The 20,785-nt window shown below is 43.0% G+C and overlaps 1 long non-coding RNA gene across 1 annotated transcript; it reads right to left on the reverse strand.

Moving 5' to 3' along the window:
- Nucleotides 1–3,602: 3,602 nt before the first annotated feature.
- Nucleotides 3,603–10,782, reverse strand: LOC130534297 (uncharacterized). The gene is made up of 2 exons (XR_008952853.1): nt 10,697–10,782; nt 3,603–5,994 (listed from the first exon to the last, which is right to left on the reverse strand). It is a non-coding gene; the product is annotated as an uncharacterized LOC130534297 (long non-coding RNA).
- Between the last annotated feature and the right edge of the window lie 10,003 nt (nt 10,783–20,785).

The raw sequence follows: 20,785 nt of genomic DNA on the forward strand, positions 1-20,785 counted from the left end.
CTCACATTGAGTTTAATCATGTAGATGAAAATGAATGGTGCTGCTCTTCTCCACCAGCAATCTTGCCCTTCATTTTGTCCTTGTTTCCTGCCTCCTTGCCTCTTTCCCGACTGTCACGCTGTGATGATGAGCACTTTCTGAGTGTTCACCTATTGCATTTAGCCATTCAGGGAGTTTGATAAAGCTACAATCTTCCCCCTGCCTTGGAATTACGTGGCAAAGGGAAAAGGCCACCTCTTTGTCACTAAATGCCTCTCCCATTCATTCTCATGACAGCAAAGTGGTTCATCTTTTCCCACGGTAAAATGCCACATTTGAAAGCCCCTCCATTCGATTAATGTTTGGTGTGAGGTTGCATACCATCTTTAATCCAGGTAGTATTTTTTAGTCAAGTAACAGCCTCTCTAATTTGATTTGAAGGTATCTCAGCGCTGATTTTGATCCAGTAATATTTTCACTATTTCACAGCAGTAATTTTACCTTGAATGCATCAGGAACGCGCTTACATGGTGGAGCCGTCCCGGTTTCCTGCTCCTTTTGTTTAAAATGGTTCACGTGCACCGTGTGAATCAACATACCATCCACACGTCTTGGTTCAAGATATTTTCAATATGGAATATATACTTACAGTTTTTGGGGCTACAGGACAGCCAGCCCTCGCATTTGTTAGCTTCCCTGCCATTGTCGAGTCCCACCCGCCTGTGCTGCTGATCAATAAAAACAGCACTTCACTGTTTTATTGCGGCGGGAGTATAAAGAAGGACCCGAGGTCACGTCGCTCTGTCCTCATCTGCTTTTCTGTGCATACAGCAGCCGGTCCGGGAAAGCTCCCGTCTGCTTTTTAATACCGAGATGGGGCTGAAAAGGTTCTGTTTTGACACCTCTGACAGAAACGCAGATCAGGAAGTCACATCTCCTGGAAGGTAGAAGTTCAAAAACAATATAGGAAATAGAAATCGCCAATAAGGCTCTATAAGAACATCAATGTTCAGGATGTGCACAAACCAGCTGTGACTTTTAACCAGAATTCAAATAAAATAAAGTCTCCCTTTACCGGCATTACAATATTCGATTTATGCTTGGGCTAATATCACAGACCAGATTTGACATCTTTGGATCAGTTCCCAACAAGAACGGCTGCTTAACCCTCATATTATGTTAAGGGTCAATTTGACCTGTTTCAGATTTTGTGTTGTCAAAAGTGCTGGCTATCTTTTTTTTTTCTACATGAAATTTGGTGACTATTCCTCATTTAGGGTCATGAACAGGTGTGCACAATCTGGACACGTTGGTGTCTCTTGGAATGTCTGTGCACTGTTTAGTTACGTTGATGATTTTGTGCGTCAATTTGTCCCGGGCATGTTAATAGGGGAATATGTAATGTAATGTAATGAGTAGAATGCACAAAGATGCATCTCTGAGCACTAGAGAAGACAAGAAGCCACAATTGATTCTGGATTATAATGCCACTCAGGGACAATCTGGCCAAAGTAACAGCAACATAAAGCTGCCAGCGCAAGACTGCCCATTGGCCTTTGTTGATTGTTTTTGCCACATTTTGGACACATCTGCTTATAATGCCTATGTCCTTTGGACTGAAATCAACCAGCAATGGAATTCCAACAAATTATGCAGACTTTGGCTTTTCCTGGAAGAACTCGGCAAAGCACTTGACACTCCAAAGACACGAGCCAGGCCAGCTCGATCTCCAGTGGTTGCAGCCATGATTGAAAAGGTCAAGCTCAGGTCAGCCAACCAACCAACCTGCAGTGGACACAGGTGGGAAAAGAAAGGAAAAGATGCCAGGTCTGTCCCTCCAGAGAGGACAGTAGAAGAAGTACCTCTTGTGTGAAATGCAAGAATTACATCTGCAGAAGGCACACAGTGACATGCTGTCCATCTTGTGGAGAACAGTGAAAATGTTGAACATTGAATGTTAAAGTTAAAAAGAAATGTGTTCATGAAGGGGGAAAAACTTAATCCCTGTGCTTTCTTTGAGTCAAGAATGAAGACAGAAAAGAAGGGAGTCGAGAAGGATGAAGAGAGAAGAAAAAGAGGATGAGGAAAAAGGAAGAATTGCATCATTTTGACTTGGGAGGATGACAGAGTGATTAAGCTAAATAGTCCTTAAATATAGTTTTGAAATTAAAATTTATATTGAATATCAATTTTCTAACTGTTCCTGTAGTCTAAAATAAAGTCGTTCTTAGTTTAACCTGTTTTCTTGGCTCTTTTGAGGCATTTACAAAGTATGGGTCATTTTGACCCTTAACATCATCAATGTAATTTGTTTCCAACATAATATGAGGGTTAAAGAACACATTCATTCATCATGAAATCACCTTAGCCTGCTGTTATTTCAGTGTCCGTGTCACATCTTCATTTAGAGTTTCTGTTCCAGCTACAGAGTTTTATCCATAAGCTTTTAATAAGTTTGTGATGATATTGATCAGACGTTAGGTTTAGACCTTGGCCTGTGATCTTCTGACCAAGGAGAGGGAGTTCTATTCACGAGGGAGAAACGAAGACATAGAGGTTTTAGCCATTAAAGTGTAAACAGGTTTTTGAAATAACTTGATGCTGTCAGGGCCTTTTTTGACTCAAAGGCTTTTCACAGACAGTTCATCCTGAGATCTTGTCAAGTGTTACCACCACCGTGAAGAATGTCAAGGGTTGCTTTTCTCCATTAAGGGGAGTCTGCGAACACCACTCCAGCACCATATACAAATGTCTGCGTCCATCTTCCTTTTCCTTCTTCGGCAGGAACCTTCACAGACTTTCTGGCTGCACTGTACAGATGCTGCAACACTCAAGACCCAAGTTTGTGCCATGAATAGCTGCTGCTGGTGATCTACAGTATATGCGGAACAAGGCAGACATTTTCCTTTACTGCCACTTTCTTGGTGAAATGCCATACATTAAATTGCTGCACTTAGTGATCTTAAAGAAAGTGCAACTTAAATTGAATCCCCTGGACATAAGCGCCTCTCATTTCATGCTGCAGAGTAATGAGTTTGTACTCATAAGTAGATTCTCGATAATAGTTCAAAGGCCTTTAAAGACACATCTATTTGTTCAGCTTGAAATAATGGGATATGTCTGCAGTGACACTTCGTCAAAGGTTCTAATATTCCATGCAGCTATAGGATCTAAAAAAGGTGAAAAATATAAATATCACTCTTCCAAAAGATTCCAACATATCCTATTCAAGAGAAAATTAAAATAGATTCTGATAGAATTAAAAGGAGAGTAGCAAAATAATAAAGCTGAAGGTAAATACCTTGTATAAATAAATGGGCAATAAATCAGAGCTTTTCATTTACTCTCTTTAAAGCATAGAAATTATAACAAAATTACAGACTTCTTTAAAATGAAAAATTGAGTTTTGTTTTTTGTTAAAGCACCGATTCTTTTAAATCTCACGTTGTCTTCAGTTGCAATCAGATACTATTTAGAGTGTCACTGTCTGAAGTGGCTGGAGTATATTTAAAATTTAGTATTTCTTTTTCTAATGGAGCAAAAGCAGGTCTGTTAAAATACCATAATTACACTACTGAGCCTTTGTGTCCACGTTTGTCCAATAATTCATAAAACAAGCACACTTTTGAGTGATTTTCCCCCAGTCCATTTTATTTATAAAGCCCCACATTTATCACAACTCGGTGATACATTGTATTTGAAATTGCATTCAATATTGACTCTTTCATTGTATTTGAAAGAAGCAACAATATACCAGGACAATAATGCTCGTCATAGAAACATCTTTACTAATATTAATCAGATGTGACCACGTAGAAAACCTGGAGAGGCAGAGAGAGAGAGACAGACAGTGAGAGAGACAGGTGGAGGAAAGGTCAGGTCAGTCTCCCACAATCAAGTCTTCAAGCCTTTGAAACTGACAAATCTTTCCTGGGAAACAACAATGATGACAAAATAAATAAATAAATATATATATATATTACACACAATGCAGGTATCACCACTAATGCTAACATGCTAGCCTTTCTAAAGCTAACATACAGGTAATAAAGTTTGTTGATTCCATAAGTTCTTGACATTCATTTGAATCTATGTGCAGTTCCTGAGCTGTATAGATGAACTATGGGTAGTGAAAAACCCTGGACAGGAATCCTTCAGGACACCTTCCTTCGGAAGAGACCTCCTCTCAACATGAAGGTAATCAAATCACTGTAAGGTAAATAAATCTTGAGAGATTGAGGGAAATGTAATTTTTTGGGGGAGTTACAAAGGTTGGAACGCTGCTCTTCATCACATGCAGGTCAAGAGGGAAAACGTCCTTTTCCACTGTAAGTGTTGGAAAGACCTCATAACATTAACGTTCCCCTTATGGTGTCCTTGAACTGACATGGTTTAACATATAGACTGACTGAGAGTTCAAATCCATCGTTAATATCAACATGTTTGGCAGAGAATAACACATGAATGCTCCCTGTATTGGCTCATTTTGCTCAGATAGCCATAAATCAGAATCAAGCTGACAAATTTATTTGACATAATCAAACTTCTGACTCTGCGGATGCATTCTATTTATGATGCAAATGCATACAATTCATATTACAGATAGATTAAGTAATGCATGCTGGACCTGTGGATAATACAGGTTGTGACTTTTTATCTGTCAATATCACAATAACATTGAGTAGATTGCCCCAAGGTTCATAAAAATTGCCAGGATATTACCCTGTAGGATTCTGCTTTTATTCAGTGCTTAACACCAGGCGCAACCTTGAGGTCAGACAAATTTATAAAGCATCTGCTTCCATGCAAACCATTCGTTTAGCATATTCTAATCAATATTTCAAATTGTTCATTGTTTACTTCCGAGTTAGCTCCCCTGCTCTCCTTCCCCTTGCCTTTGTTGCTACATCGATTCTTGCTGGGCTTTTCTGCAGCTCTTATAGCCTCAAACAAGGACTCATCATGACTGTACGGTGGGGAAAAAAAGCAATTACAGCTCAACAAGGCCGCAGTGTTTCTGTCTTTAACTGATGGATGGATGCATAAATATGGGTTTTATAACAGGACTGAATGGAGCAACAACTCCCAGGTCAGCAGGCCAATTAATAGAACAGATTATTTTGATGACAGTTTCAAAGCGAGTTCAGGTTTATGTTCCGGAACAGAAACCATGAGGTGCTCAATGTTTCTCAAAGACACGTGCTGAACTCAGTTACATCAGGGTGTATGATCTGTACGTGCGGCTGAAATAAGCAAAACAGGCTTCTCATCCGCTGGCAGCATGTTACCAGGGTGTCAGGGATGTTGGCTGTGTTCCAGAAGCGGGGCAGGTCCACAGACAGCCTCCCAGGAGAGGCCCGATAAATCACTGCCTCTGACCTTTGTTGGCATCAGGGACCTTAGTGCTGCCAAATGTTGGAGACAGGAGCAAGATTGAGACTTTGAGAAAGAATGATGAACTGCAGATGGCAACACACACACACACACACACACACACACACACACAACTTGGGTCACTAAGCGGCCAAGTAAAGCAAACAAAAAATGTGGAAGGAGGAACTCGGTTCCTCTCTATATTTCAAACAAAATCAGGGCAATTTGACATTAAACATCATCGTAGCAAATGTGTGTGTATGTACACTCCTGACACATAGGGGAAGTATACACGTGCTTAAGCCTTTTCATGGCTTCAAATAATGGCTCCATTTCCATATGCATCCAAACAATTTCTCCTTCTTTCAAGCTTAATATATTCACATAAAAACTGGACACTACTCTTAAAAACACTCAACGTTTCAGGAGCCAAATGCTGAATCTTAAGAAACAACTGGACAATTGTGCATAAACTCATGAAACACCTTCAGTTAATTCTGTTGGACTTCTGTTGTGCTTCAAGGCCATCCAACCCAGCTGCTCCTCCCCTGCTGGTGGTAGAAGGTTTCCATATGGATTCTGTCGTGGTCTGGCGGATGCATACTCTACTGTCATGTGGGCGTGTCATTCTCAGCAGGAAGTCTGGCAGAGCAAGATGGAAGGTGGACCATTTAGCCATATTAACCCGTGTGTGTGTGTGTGTGTGTGTGTGTGCGTCTGTTCCTGCTTTTTTGTCCCAACATACGTTAGCATTCTAAACACTCTCTCCCATCCTCTACAACATGAGGCACCCTGCTGAGTTGCAGATACAAGGAACAAAGGGCCGGGTGGGGGCTGGAGAACAAAAACTGGACTTGCAGGGGCCTCAGCACGAACCCTCAGTGGAAATGGTGAGATCGCGTCTTGTACTTAGACTCCAGGAGATCAACGTCCTCCGATATCAAGGAGAGCACAGAAAGAAAAGAAACATCAGCACTCAGATTTGCTCTCCTGAATTATTGCCTTACATTGTATTGGGAGACCACTGTGACTTTACTCTGAACCTCTGTATGAGCTCAGTAAGTTTACTATTGAAACTTTCATCTTGTGTGTGGTCTGTTCAAGATTCTGGTCATCTTCCTGCTGCCTCTGCTCTATTTGTCTCCTCAGACTGAAGAGACTGATCACATTTTCCACGTGTTTCCAGTTCCAGCGATGGATACTTTTTCCCCAAACGTTCTAAAAAAATCTTTTTTGCTGATTGAAAGGGCGTCGGGCTGCTTTCATTGTTGCACATCTTCTCGGTGGACGTGATGAAGATGCTACTGCTATGATCTGAGAGCCGTCACATACGTTTCATTACACGTTTAACTTTGTTTAATGTATAAATCCACCAATAGCTCATGGTGACTGTAAATGTTAGCTGTATCCACTGTGTGTAGCCTGTTTCATTCATAATTTCAGCATCATTAACGTACATAAAAATGTGCATTGCGAGGAAATTACAAGGTTGACATGAATGGCGTCTCCCAGTTGACAGCTTATATTTATGGAAAATGTGATCATGATGATACTTTGGCAGAGGCATCTAACCACTGTTTCATTCCTGTATAACCTACATCCCATCAATTCCATAATGACTAGATGCATGTAAGCAGTGTCGGCTGAGTAAACAGGGTGAAACCTGCCATCAGCCCCTTTTCATTTAGTTCATCTGTAGCTGTTGGTTCTTCCTGTTTTTAGCTACAGTATATTTATTTTACCATCACGTATCAGTGCAGTAAAGAGACTCTTGTTGACTTTAATCTGACCTTTCACAGGGCAGATCTGCCAATATGGCAATCTGGAGAGGAAAAAGACAGCCAGGGAGGGAGAAATCAGACAATGACGTTAATGCCAGGAGGAGGAGGCTTCGGAGCAGTGACTCACGGATGCCCTCCACACTATAAAGCCCACCAGCTGTCGCCGTGGTTGCGACCTTTACTGTGGCCCAGGGTGACCGGCACTTCCACATCAATGTAAGCTTGACCCCTGACATTTTCACTGCTCATCGCTACTTTAGGCTTTGTAGGGGGAGTTGGGAGGAGGGTGGCAGTCAGAAGCACTGGAAGTGACATGGTGTGTGTATGTGTGTGTGTGTGTGTGCGTGCATCCTGGCTGTATATACGTCAAACCTGTGTCAATAAAGATAACAATGCTTGTGATGTTTACACATGCACAATGCACATCCATCCATCCGTCCGTCCGTCCTTCTCTATTAACTTTTACTTATTCTGAACATCATTCCCTCATGCTTTGGTGCCTCGGGGCAAATTACAGTCTCCAGCCTTTTAAATTAGAATCTGTGTTCTTGGCCTGTGGGAGGAGATGACGTGCACAGAGAAAACCTTCACAGTTACAGCGAGGACACAAACTCCACATTGGAAAGGTCTAAGCTGGAATCCTAAATCCTGTCGCGGCAGCTGTGCTCACCACTGCAGCATCATTCTGCTGCCCTGCAGAAGCCATGGAAATATTCAGTGACAGTGAAGTTCTCAAGTCATTATCAATTAGAACATGATTCTAAACATGAAGTCTTTTTGGTAGATAGGAGATTGTAGGGTTGACCAAAAATGGAGATGAAAGAGAGGAGAAAGAAGGTGAGACAGTTGTACATGTATTAGTTGTCGAATATGCATTTAGCACCTGAAGCAGATCTCAGCTTCAGTGAGAGGGTGGAAGACAGGAGAACAGATATGATCAGAGACCCTCATGTGAGATCTGTCTTTCAAATCAGCAAAACTGAACGTCACCTCTGAAGACACGACAGCAGAGCTACAGCGGAGAGCCAGATGTTCTCCAGCGAGCGTGAAAATCTACTTCAATTTGAAGCTAATTTGTAAACAGTAACACTGATCTTCACTTCAGACATTTAACACTCTCAATTGTGGAGGTCGATTTGCAGTCAGGGACAAAAACAACAAAAAACCCATGAGAAATTCAAAAGCAAAGCTAAAAACAACAATTATGAACATCTGTCTTTAATAAACTAACAATACAGAAGAAATTAAATTTACACATGCAAATTAAGCAGGTTTATTGCACTGGGAATTAACTGGCCTGAGGGGAGCTTTTCAAACTCAAAGTGTTGGTTTATGCAGACTAAAATAGAGCCGTCCCTGTGGAAAACCTGCTGATTTCTGTCAAAGCCAACAGCGGCACAACTATCTTCTACCAGCTGCCTCCACAGTTAATGTAGGATTTTGTCCCTCACCAAACTTCCCCCTTAACATCTGACAACCGTGTAAATAAAAGCAGAGTTTTCTCTGGGATCAGTGAATCCATTCACATTGCTGATGTGGTGTCATGAGGAACAAAGGCAATGCAGCCAGGACCTGGTGGTCACAATGAGAGGGGATGACCAGGTGGTGTTCAGGTGAGGAGGCTGACAGAACCTCACACTACTCAGAATATGAGTGCCGAAAACGTGGGACTTTTCTACTGACGGTTGGCGGCCTAAACGGATGTCAGCTGTGCAGATTTGGAGGGCTGAGCAGGAGATCAGGACCAGGTGTGCACGTGGGAAGAAGAACAGAGATTGCGGAACACACCCCTTTATAGAGACACGAGCCCGAGTTACAGATTGCCCAAACACACACATACACACACCTGTGAGTAGTTTAGAGCAACAAATTAAGCTAACCAGTATTCCCTGTGGGATGAGGCCAACCAGTATTTTCCATACCCAATCAATTTTTAAACGATCACTATATTCCTTTAGACAAATCAAGAAATGATTGGCTCCCTTTAGCATGCATCACATACCATGTAAAAATAAACTTTATTTAGTTGCTGCACACACAATTCAGGACTGGCACATTGTTTTCAGGGTTATAAACGTGACCGCTTATCTTCTCTTCACTCTCTTCAGCGAGTTCTTTTCTGAATCCATCTAATTTGAAGGTGGTGCGCAGGAGATCTAGGGAAGTATAAGAGCCTCTCTCCTGTAGAATGTATAGTGTAGAGCAGAGGATGTGCAGATGAAAGCGCAGAAGCTGTATGAAGAGCAGGCAGATGTGTTTGTGAGTGCGTGGGGTTTGATAAAAAGGGGGCGTGTAGACACCTTATTAATGTGGCTTAGAAGTGAAGAAGCGGCAGCTGTTGGAAACGGGGTCTTCTGGGTTTGGGTTTGAAAACTGTCATGTGGTCAGAGATCACTGCAAAAGTTTTTATAGTTTACGCTTGCTTTCCTCACATGGACTAAATCTAACTTTTTTTGAATGCTGATGTCTTCCGAAGCAGCGTTTAGTGCTCAGTAAACGTTCTGGAACATCCTTGATCTGACTTTGTGGAGGATGGGAGCTCGGAACTGTGTGAACCTATTTTATCTGTGAGAAAATGGGGCACCGGTGATGGGCCCTATCCAACCTGTGCTGGGAGACAGAGCAAACATGCCAGTTCTGCCATTGATTAGATGCTAACCAAGACTTACATAATGACATTGAAGCACCTTTAGGAGGCCATCCTGGTCCAGGTGCTAATCCTGAACCAAACCTTTCACTGTAAACACAAGTTTTCAAACAAGTATTCATAAATGTGTTAAAGAATTATGAACAATTTCTAGATGTGGAGCATTTTTGTCTTTATTTTACATTTAAGCCGTGTTTGGCCAATGCAGCCACTTAAATTTGTAACTGAGGGGAGAAGGAATCAGGCGAATGACCCCTGCTCCTCCTGCTGCTCCTCCTGCTGCTGCTGTGGATGGCGGTGTCATTTTGAGACAGACCACTCAAAGCACGCCGTGTATACTCACACACTGGAGGCCGAGATGCGGTATTCCTAGATGGCATATTAGAGACTGTCTCTAAACATTCTAACCATTCCCTTTATTTGCATCATTAAGCACACAAACTTTCAATGTCATTCAAACCTGAATCTAATCTCCCCCGTCTGTCCAAACAGGGGCGTGTGGGGATGAAGTATGAGGGGATGAAAGACACTCAGAGGGCTTAATGAAAGAGTTGCCCGTGTTTACTCAAGCTGGGAAAAGTCAGCTCGACTCAGCCCTGACCAGAGAGTATAGAGCAAAGGGAAATTACTTATGCTGTTATACTCATATTACTCACTTTACAATATACATTTAATGAATTAATGATGAGCATTCCTTTAAATTCTGAGCCTTAATACTGATGGCAGCATCCGGAGGATCTGGTTTTCACCTGTTCTGTCTGAATCTGAGAACATAATAATGACATTTTCCAGACCTGTTACTGTGTTCAAATCTTGATCTAGTTTAATTTCAGAGAACCGGGGCTCCAGAATTGACAGAAAGATGGATGGAGGAAGTAATGTATATATATATCCAACATTATTGCGGGTGTTTTACCTTAGAAAGGGCCTCGCCGAGACCCCCCTGGCCTTTCAGGTCCTCATTCTTTGCACATCCGCACTGAGGTTGAACTGAGATGTTTCTGTGTAAAGACAAAAAAAGAAAATGACAAAGCAGGTTGGGATATATTCTATTCACTCTCTGCATTAAAATTGTTGTCTGTTGTGGAGCGCAGGGGCAAAATTTGAAGCAGCTGCCGGTCATCCCCTTCAGTGGTGTACAGGCAGCCTGGCAGCAACAGAAATGTCATTATTAGCCAAAAATTCTGTGCTGTATTCCCAGTATCCAGGGGAAGATAGTGTTATGAGGACATTGAGTTCCAAAATGGCACAGCAGGAAGATCACAAACACAAAAACAAAATACCTCAGATATCTCTGCTGCAGAAACGGAGGGCGGAAAATTAGTGAACTCGAGCTGAAAATAGGTGTTTGTTTGTGCCCCTTTGTTAAATTTGTCTTCTTTCCCTCAACCTCCACCACATGTTCTCCAACACCAGCCATCTGAGGAGGACATTTCTCTGACCTTCTGCCGTGGAGAGTGATGACAAGGATGGCACGGTCGACCTTGACATTCAGCATGCTAAATGGCTTCTTCTACAGTCAGTCAGCAAACAGGGACAGCGAGGCAGGCAGACAATTTGGGCTTCTGTCAGGTGGACACTGATGGAAGGGGCAGAGGAAAGCTCACCCTGGAGGGTTCAACACTGCCACCATGGAAGAGTTATTAAGATATTTCACTGATTGGAATGTTCCCACAGAATCAGTGTGGTAGTGTATCGGCGGAAGTCCCATTATCACCGCTTCCACTTTTAGGATTTTAGGATGTGTTCCCGAGGTCGTCACAGTCGTTGATTTGGGTTGGTCGGATGGGTACAACTGCACTGATCATGGTCTCAAGGTCCCCTTATAAACACAAGGGATAAAATATACCAGAATACATACAAGCATAAATATAAAAAAGTAATTGTAAATTAGGATATAAGGTGAAGATCAGTCTTTTTAGCCTGATTTGAAGGTGGGTAAAGATGTCAAAGCCTGGATATCCCTGTGAGTGTGTGTTCCAGAGAAGCAATGTGTGGCTATAGCTAATGCTAGTGGAGGAAACATTGCATTTGGCACCAGAAAAAAACAAGAATACAACTCTCCCTGACTGCGAGTGTTGGGACGGAAATTTGCAAAGTAAATAGCGAAGTATGCAATCTTGTTGGAGATTTCTGCACTGGGTAAGAGTAAATGTTGTCAGGTGACAACAGAATTTGAGCAGGTTGATCCCTCACTAGACCAGATTTTGCCCACTACAGAGGACAGCACCCACCTTCTGTGCTTACTGGAGAAACCGGTGGGACGGACTTGGTGTTCTTAATGACAGAGGACGCCCTTTCTGCCTGTTTATGTTGGTCTCTAGCAGGACCTGGGTTTGGGCAGGAAAAGCTATGAGACGAGGTGAAGATGGAAACAAGAAGGTGACCTCTGCAAAGTTTACCACCCTGACACACACGTGCACACATGTACACACTCCCAAGAGAGTCTGTGCCGCGGCTTTAATGAGGGACCCCGAGGAATTGTTGGGACGTCTCCTCAAAGAGCGCAGGGATGTTGAGACTGGCCAGGCAGGGGTGTGGAGAGCGGTGGGGGTGGGGGTGGGGAGCTTTGGTGTGTGTGAGGAGCTGTGCGTCAGCCTTTCGTCTTTGTTAGTGGAGCAGCTGTGGGAAGGTACAGCGCTCTGGGAGAGGAGCCGCGGCCGCTTTGCGGGAGCTGCTTGGAAAGTTTCCTTGATGTTTGTGGAGTTTTGGGACTCACAGTTTTCAACACTTTAAAAGTTAGACTTCTCCCCAGTAGCACAGAAATACTGCACATCCTGATCACGTGGAGCAAAGCAAAGCTCGACATCAAGGAAACAGTCCAACAAGAGGAAAATAACATCCAATATCCTGTCTAATAACTCATCTGGTTCCAAAAAAATCCAGGGTGACATCCAAAAATACAGCACACTTGATTGACACTCAAGGTAAAAGGATGAAAGAACTGGAAAGATATTTAGTCCAATTGGCCTGGAGTGGAAAACATTTTTGCCTGTATTCCAGGAGACAATCACGGTCACTGTTGAAGTAATAAGGGGGGGCTTGAGGGAGTTGTTCATGTTTTTGTATCAATAAAGCTTAGACATACAACGTACAGGTTGACTGTAGAGCTTAATTATAAGTTTATCCAAAAATCTGTTTCATCCTAAAAAGAACAAAGGATACAAAGAGTTATTTCAAGGGAAAACCACTATTCATGGGTGTTCACATGCAAATGTATCTCTAAACTATCTATAAACTAAATTATAACATAACATAACATAAGTCAAAAACCTGGACCATCGATTCCTGCTATATGTCAATATTATTATTATAGTTATATCTATCATCTATTTTGCTGTAAAGTGCAATTAAAACATAAGTCCATAACATGCTGATGAGTGTACGCAGCATTTGAATTCATGTTCATGCTTGTTTATGAGTTTCCCTGCCACCAGGGGATAAATGTACCTCCCTATATAATCACATTAATGAAAAAGTTAGTCTGAGGTCATGCTGTCATCCTGATCTATGAGATGCTAGTGCTCTCTATGTGTGTGTGCGTGTGCGTGCGTGTGTGTGCGTGCATGCGTGTGTATGGGGGGGCCATCAGTGGCAGCATCTGTGTCTTAGTGTGTGACTTTTCAGCGTTGAGACTGAGGCCCATCAGACTGTGCTCACATGCAATTCAGATGAGCTCTGCAAATCCAGCATGAAATTAAATTTATGACTTGGACCACAACACACACCCTCCTCTGATGGCTGCCTTGATAACACACAGCCCTGTGTGTGTGTGTGTGTGGTGTGTGTGTGTGTGTGTGTGTGTGTGTGTATGAGAAAAAGGGACAGAGAGAGCCAGCTTTACACTCTAAACTTCATTACATTTCTTTGCACTATCTGCCAGTGTGTTTACATGCCGGGCTGTACTGTTGCGATGATTCCTGTTTACTTTAACTGTGTGAGGTGTGGCCCGATCGTAGATTCTCAACACAATTCAATGGCGACCTGAAAATGATTTAAACGTGGTTGTGTGTGTATCAGCTCCAGTTGCTTCCATAATTTTGCAGGTTACATTTAATGCCCCGTCCTGCCCTTTTGAATAATAGAACAATTCCAACAATAACAGTAATACTAATGGCTAGCAGCACTGCACCAAATCATGACCACATCCATAACAACTGCTACACACACACGTGCACGTACACTTCAATCAACACCAGGTCTGGCCCAATCATGTCAGCCCTGCCGCACTACATTTGCATAAAACAATTACCCTGGGCGGACTCAGGGTTCAATGTCGTCTAGACGACATGTTTCACCGTGGTGTCATCAAGCTGTGTGTGTGTGTTGTGGAGGGGGTGCGTGCGTGCATGCGTGTGTGTGTGTGTGTGTGTATGAGAAAAAGGGACAGAGAGAGCCAGCTTTACACTCTAAACTTCATTACATTTCTTTGCACTATCTGCCAGTGTGTTTACATGCCGGGCTGTACTGTTGCGATGATTCCTGTTTACTTTAACTGTGTGAGGTGTGGCCCGATCGTAGATTCTCAACACAATTCAATGGCGACCTGAAAATGATTTAAACGTGGTTGTGTGTGTATCAGCTCCAGTTGCTTCCATAATTTTGCAGGTTATGTTTAATGCCCCGCCCTGCCCTTTTGAATAATAGAACAATTCCAACAATAACAGTAATACTAATGGCTAGCAGCACTGCACCAAATCATGACCACATCCATAACAACTGCTACACACACACGTGCACGTACACTTCAATCAACACCAGGTCTGGCCCAATCATGTCAGCCCTGCCGCACTACATTTGCATAAAACAATTACCCTGGGCGGACTCAGGGTTCAATGTCGTCTAGACGACATGTTTCACCGTGGTGTCATCAAGCTGTGTGTGTGTTGTGGAGGGGGTGCGTGCGTGCATGCGTGTGTGTGTGTGCATCGGGACACACTAGGTTGGTTGTAAATTAGCTAGGGTATGGTTGCTCGGGCACTGGCCGCATCACATCACCCTGAGGCGCCTGGTTCTTGGAAGGATTTATTCTCATAGATAATGCACCCCCCCACACACACACATACACACACACACGCATATGCAAATGAAGCAGCCTGGACACATACACACCCACACGTGCGCGATGACATGGAGGAGTTATGGGAGAACCAATATTCATATGGGGCACAGGGCAGAAAGGAGGCAGGGTAGGATATGAGAGTGTGTGTTTGTGTGTGTGTGTGTGTGTGTGTGTGTGTGTGTGTCTGTGTGTTAGCATACACATGTTTGTAGATCCTCTTTTTCTCTATTTCTCTCTATCTCCCTCTCTCAACTAAGCTTTCACCAACCCATTATTTTCTGCTACCGAGCCCTGCGATCAATACACACAACACACGGAGCATCTGATGGGTGTGTGTTTGTGTGTATATGAGTGTGTGAGCGGGGCTCCCCCCTCCTCCCCTCTGACCAACCAGAGGCCACGCTGAAATAAAAGGAAGAGAATGAAAGAGGCATATTAAAGGACAAGACGTGCCTTTGTTTCGTTGCTCCTGGACCGTCTTTTGTTTATGAGGGTCACCACTCAAGAGCAATTAGAGAGTGCATAGGAAGACAGTGTGTGTGTTACAGTGTGTTTGACTGACACACACACACACATACACGCACACACACTTGAGTGATACTCATTCAGTTTCATGACCCTCTTTTTTAGGAAGCTGGTTTTCAAATCCAAATGGATAAAACGACTGTAATGATCCATGCAGGCAAATTGCAGCTCATTCCCTCTTTTTGTGATCCACCTTTGACATCGCTGTACCCGCCTCACATCCACGCGTGAGTTCTATCCTAAAATAAAACATACATGAGTAACTTTTACAGGATGATGAGGAAAGCGGCATTGACTTTTCTTCTGCTTCAGCATCATCACAAACCCACGGTTCAGAGGGCTCCTTTCACGCATGTTACTCTCTCACACGGGCCTCGCCCCCCCTTGGCAGGTGGACCCCCGTCTCAGTGTGAGGTTGTTGCAAGCATGGAAAAAAATCTGACCCGGACTGGAGATTTAATGATAGATGCAAAACAAAGAGGTAGAGGAAGAGCAGATGAGGAGTGAGTAGTGTTTAATGTTTGGAGGATGAAGAGCATGAATACAAGAAGACCAACAATAGGAAAACACAGCCTGCCCCTCTTCTTCCTCACAGATACAGTAATCCTCCTGTACGTACACACACTCCTGCACAAAGACACTGAATCAGGGGATGCTTAATCAATGTCACTATTCAATCAATAACCAAGTCCCCTGTGACGGGACTCCCCTGCATCTTTCTTTCCATTTCCTGTCATCTCTCCTTCCTCTGCTTTCCTTATTGTTTCCTCTGCTCGCCGTCCTCCTTTAACCTTGGGTGCAGAGCATGTTGGCCATAACCGTCCCCTCATCCAAACACACACATACGACTACATCAGAAGAGCTGGAAACTGAGCACACGTCTAGTGCCTGTCTCCAGTCTGAACGTGCACTCCTGAGACAAGAGCGCACGGCTTCCAGAGAGTTCAAAACTTGCATTTGAACACAACATTAAATATAATATCCACAAAAACACTAACCCGTCACTGCAGTTTGCCTTAAAACAGTGTGACGTAGCGGATCCTCGGGAGCCACAAGCTGTTCTATTTAAGTCCGCTAAATGCATATTTGCCACCACTGGCGGTTGATCCACTTGTCAGAACTCGTGGAAACCACAGCTGCCGTTTGCACCAGAACCACACGTGTCAGTGGATGAGTGTGTGTGTGGGGTGGGTGCTCTCTGTCATCCCCAAAGCAAATCCTTACACACCCAAACATGCACACACAAACACACACTGAAGATTTCCTCACTGCATCAACTGGACTGCAAAGCAGAAATCCAACTTTTCTCTGTTCTCCTGTGTGTGTGTGTGTGTGTGTGTGTGTGTGTGTGTGTGTGTGTCGTGGACATCATTATTGAAACACACACACTGCTGAGCTGCTGCTGTTATTAAAAAGCCTTGCGTTGTGCAGGTCTAATGTAATTGTACCACCATGCTTGCTTATGAAGATGTAAATGCTGCTGTGTGGGACTTGTTTACATAGCTGTTATTATTTTTACTCTGTTTAAATGACAGAGAAATAACCTTTGCTTGTCCGTCTGGATTAAATAGGCTCCCCTGTGTTCATAAAAATACAATTTTCTATGTGCAGTTATGAGGTTATATCTGCAGAATAGTGTATATGTATATTATAGTTTTGGAACTTGACCTTTGGTTCATATCTGGAGTGCATGTTGTGTTTATTTGAAGAATTGCAATTTGAGGCTCTCTTATTTTTTCCTGAGTCACAGCCGTCCTCACTGACCTGCAGGTTTACAGCCTGGGATCCATAACAATGAGAGACAGAAGTACTGAGACGGGGGACAAATTGGTTTTGTAAAATGATTTGTAAGGTACGGAGCCTTGTTCCAGTTGTCACACCCTGACAGTTTGGGTCTTGGGGTGGGCAGCACAAACTGCTCCCTCCCAAAGCAGCTGGTATGTACAAGGAAAGAAATCCCACTGTAATTTGTGTTTTGTGATTTTAAATGTTGATTAAAAACAACATTGCGTAATCATTATTGGACGAAGATAGGATCATCAGTTGGATCTGGACCTAAATTTCCCACAGAAATTGGAGACTGCATTCGGTATCCCTGCTTTACTCAATTGAGTTGGAATTCTGCTGGCATCCCGCTCCTGGTGGAAATTCTGTGATCCCAGTTTCACATGTGTCTGCCTGGGACTGTCCATGTATGTAAGTGCGTTAGTGGTTGTGATCTGGCCTGGTTCTGTGAGTCAGCGACCCAAAACAAACTCCAGTCAACTACAACTACAAGTGTGTTGTGATACCAAACTACAGGAATGTTGATTTCTGGACAGCGAAATAGGTTTCAGTGTTTTTTGTTGAGCGTTAATAAAAGCTGCATCTTTGCTGAATCAGTGTTACAAGTTTTAATTCTGTGTTAGCGTGAACATTATTCTTAGGGCAGGACTCTGCTGCTTTCTTAGGAATTTATCTATTTCCAAATGTATCTGTGTGTGCATGTGCATGTGTGTGTTTGCCGGTGGTAGCTACAGTATATGCACAAACATGGTGACAGTTGCCTCTACCTAATCCCTCTCTGTCTCTCTGATGTCAGAATACATTTAATAATTGGCAGAGGGAGAAGGGTCGACTGAATGCCGGCGTGGGCCATGTGACCCGTGGTTATGACTTGTGCATGTGTATGTGTGTGTGTGTCTATATGCCTGCATTTTTGTGTAGGTGTGATGGTACATGCATGTGTGGATAACTGTACATGTGCGTTGCTTGTGCATGTTGGTGTGTGTGTGACGAGGCCGCCCCGAAGCGGCAGATTTGATCTTTGCAAAGGCTAACATCTGTCGCCTGTCATTTTAGCAAGATTGATGACAGCTACCGGAATGGGGGGGTGAGGAAGAGGAGAAGGAAGAGGGTGAGGGAATGTGTGGGACACTGGAGGTGGAGGAGAGAGCGGTGTTCTTGATCAGATAGATGTTTTATTAAAAAAACATTCTGGGAAGATTGTGATTGAAATTCAGAAACTAATTGTCCAGGGATGTGTGGTTTAACAATGTAAAAATTAACATTTGTTTCCTCTAGAATGTAAATGTCCTATATTGTCACAATTGACATATAGGAATTTAGCATCTCTTGCCCTCTGCTAACTGCAATGGCATGTGGAACTATTCTGGAGTTTGTGTTTTGAAAAAGAAACCTTCTCTCAGCTCCCTCACAATCTCACTCATTGATGTGTTTGTCCACGATTGTGCGCCGCAGAGAACTTTTCAATCGTATCTGCCATCTTTTCAGCTGGCTCTTCTCCATGTCCACCGGGAAAAGACCGTGACCGTTAACACGCAGCTGGCTGAAATGTGGGAAAAAAGAGTAAAAACGTAATTAACTCTGGAGTTGAGATATTATCCAAACAGACAGAAAGAGGAGCTGCACTCGTTTAAAGGAGTCAGTGCAGGTCATGCTCCATGAATTATTCAAGCTAGCCAGCAGTTAGCAGAGTGAGTTTTAAGTGGACAATGACCCGCTGCGCACTCATTTAGACTGCGCCTCAGCTAACAAGGCTAAGTATTCACTGACTCTCCACCATCCTCTACTAACAAGCTAATGGAATTTCAATCAAAAGGATGCACTGAATGGCTTAACTTGGGTGTCCGTCGCTCTGGCCTTCTGTACACACATTTATCAATATTCAATTAGAACTGTGTCTTTTTTTTCAGCCTGGCCTTGTTAAGATATTGTAAAGAGACAGGATCTAGCAATCAGCTCGCGCTAACCAAGAACTCAGTAATTAAAACACTTTTCAAAGAACCAAAAGAATAGGAAACTTTTCTATTAATCAAATTCCAGATCCAGCTTAATAAATCTTACCTGTTCCAGGATGTGGGAGGCGTGGATGCAACTGTGATTATAGCTGGACTTTTCACATATTAAAGGCTGTCAAGTCCAGAGGCTGGAAGCTTCTCTTGATACACAAGCACCACAAATTTGCACATTGCAGTCCAAACATTTGAATTGCTGACTTGATATCTCAGTCATGTAAACCCTCTCTGTCAGAATGTCTGAATATTTTACCCAGGCGAAAAGACGTCGATGCACAATTAACTTGGATTCAGTCTTGGACTGTCGTGGCACCTTCGTTTCAGAGTTTATCAGGTGTCAAATGAAAAGTCCTTGTAGCTTTGTGCCAATTCCTTCCCGTGTGCCAAACTAGATGATGCATTCAACGGAACATCTGAATAAATAAATAAATAAATGGGAAAGGGACAAAGACGGGGTGAGCCTTATTCCAATTGGTTATGAGAAACAAAGGCCCACTCAACCTTGTTGATAGAAATTGCACTTGAGAGCAGGGCTGGTGAGTGCTACAGTAAATACTGATTAATTTGAATTCCTAATGAATAGGCCCCGCATCTAAAAGAAGGAAATGCATTGAAGGAATGTGGCGCGTATTCTTCACAGGTAAGAAAAACAAATGGAAGCACAAAGGAGGGTGAAGAGGGGAATAATTAATTAGTTTCCTGAAGTGAAGTGTGCATTCAGATTGAAGCTGGAGGACAAGGTGTGTGAAAATGTTAAAGCAGAAATCAAAGTCCAAGGTTCGAGATGCCCAATCAGCATGCAGAGATGCTCCGAAGCCCTTTATTTGTTGTAAAACATGTTATTTTATACAATACACAGCAACAAGTCCAAAAACTAATGTGCACAGGCGAGTCAGAACTGACAAGGCTACGGGTTTGTTTATTCACATAGTTGTTGTGTCCTTTAGGTCCAATTAGGGTTTGTCTTGCTCCGCTGTCCATTGTCCAGTGTTTTCTACAGAAGGCAAAAGTTTCGTATATGAAACCCAAAAACCTCTGGCATGTCATGGTGTCGTACCAATTCTGTAACTCCCTTTTATTTGAAATCACTGGCTGATTTTCATGATTAATTTGTGGCTGGATCACAAAATTTTAGGGATGACAAGCATGATGGTGAATGAAGTTGATTGGAAGATGTTCTAATTCTTCCGGTTACCCTGATTTATCTGTGCTGCCAATGAAAAACAGATTTAAAGTGGCATGGTTTTGTGTTTGAACACCCAAGACAAAGGCGAACCATCACATGCGATGTGCAAATGGATTTTATAAGTCAAGTCGGGCATGTTGTCATGGCACTGTCTATATTTAAAGCAGGTCACCTTAACCCCGCCCCCTGTCTCAATGACAGACATCTAGTGAGGCTGCGCTGACATCTGGATGTTCCGCAATTACACTCACACACACACACACACACACATTTGAAGGCAATGCGGGATCTTATTTGCATATTCAGACACACACAGTGCACATGCAACACACACGGCATGACAATGGCCGTGATATATGTATGTATGTAAAACTGGCTGGCCTTTTTCCTGCAGGCCAGGACCCAATCATTCCAGCACACTGAGCAGAGAGACAA

This window comes from Takifugu flavidus, chromosome 11 (genome assembly GCF_003711565.1).
Source record: "Takifugu flavidus isolate HTHZ2018 chromosome 11, ASM371156v2, whole genome shotgun sequence".
Lineage (NCBI taxonomy): Eukaryota > Metazoa > Chordata > Actinopteri > Tetraodontiformes > Tetraodontidae > Takifugu > Takifugu flavidus.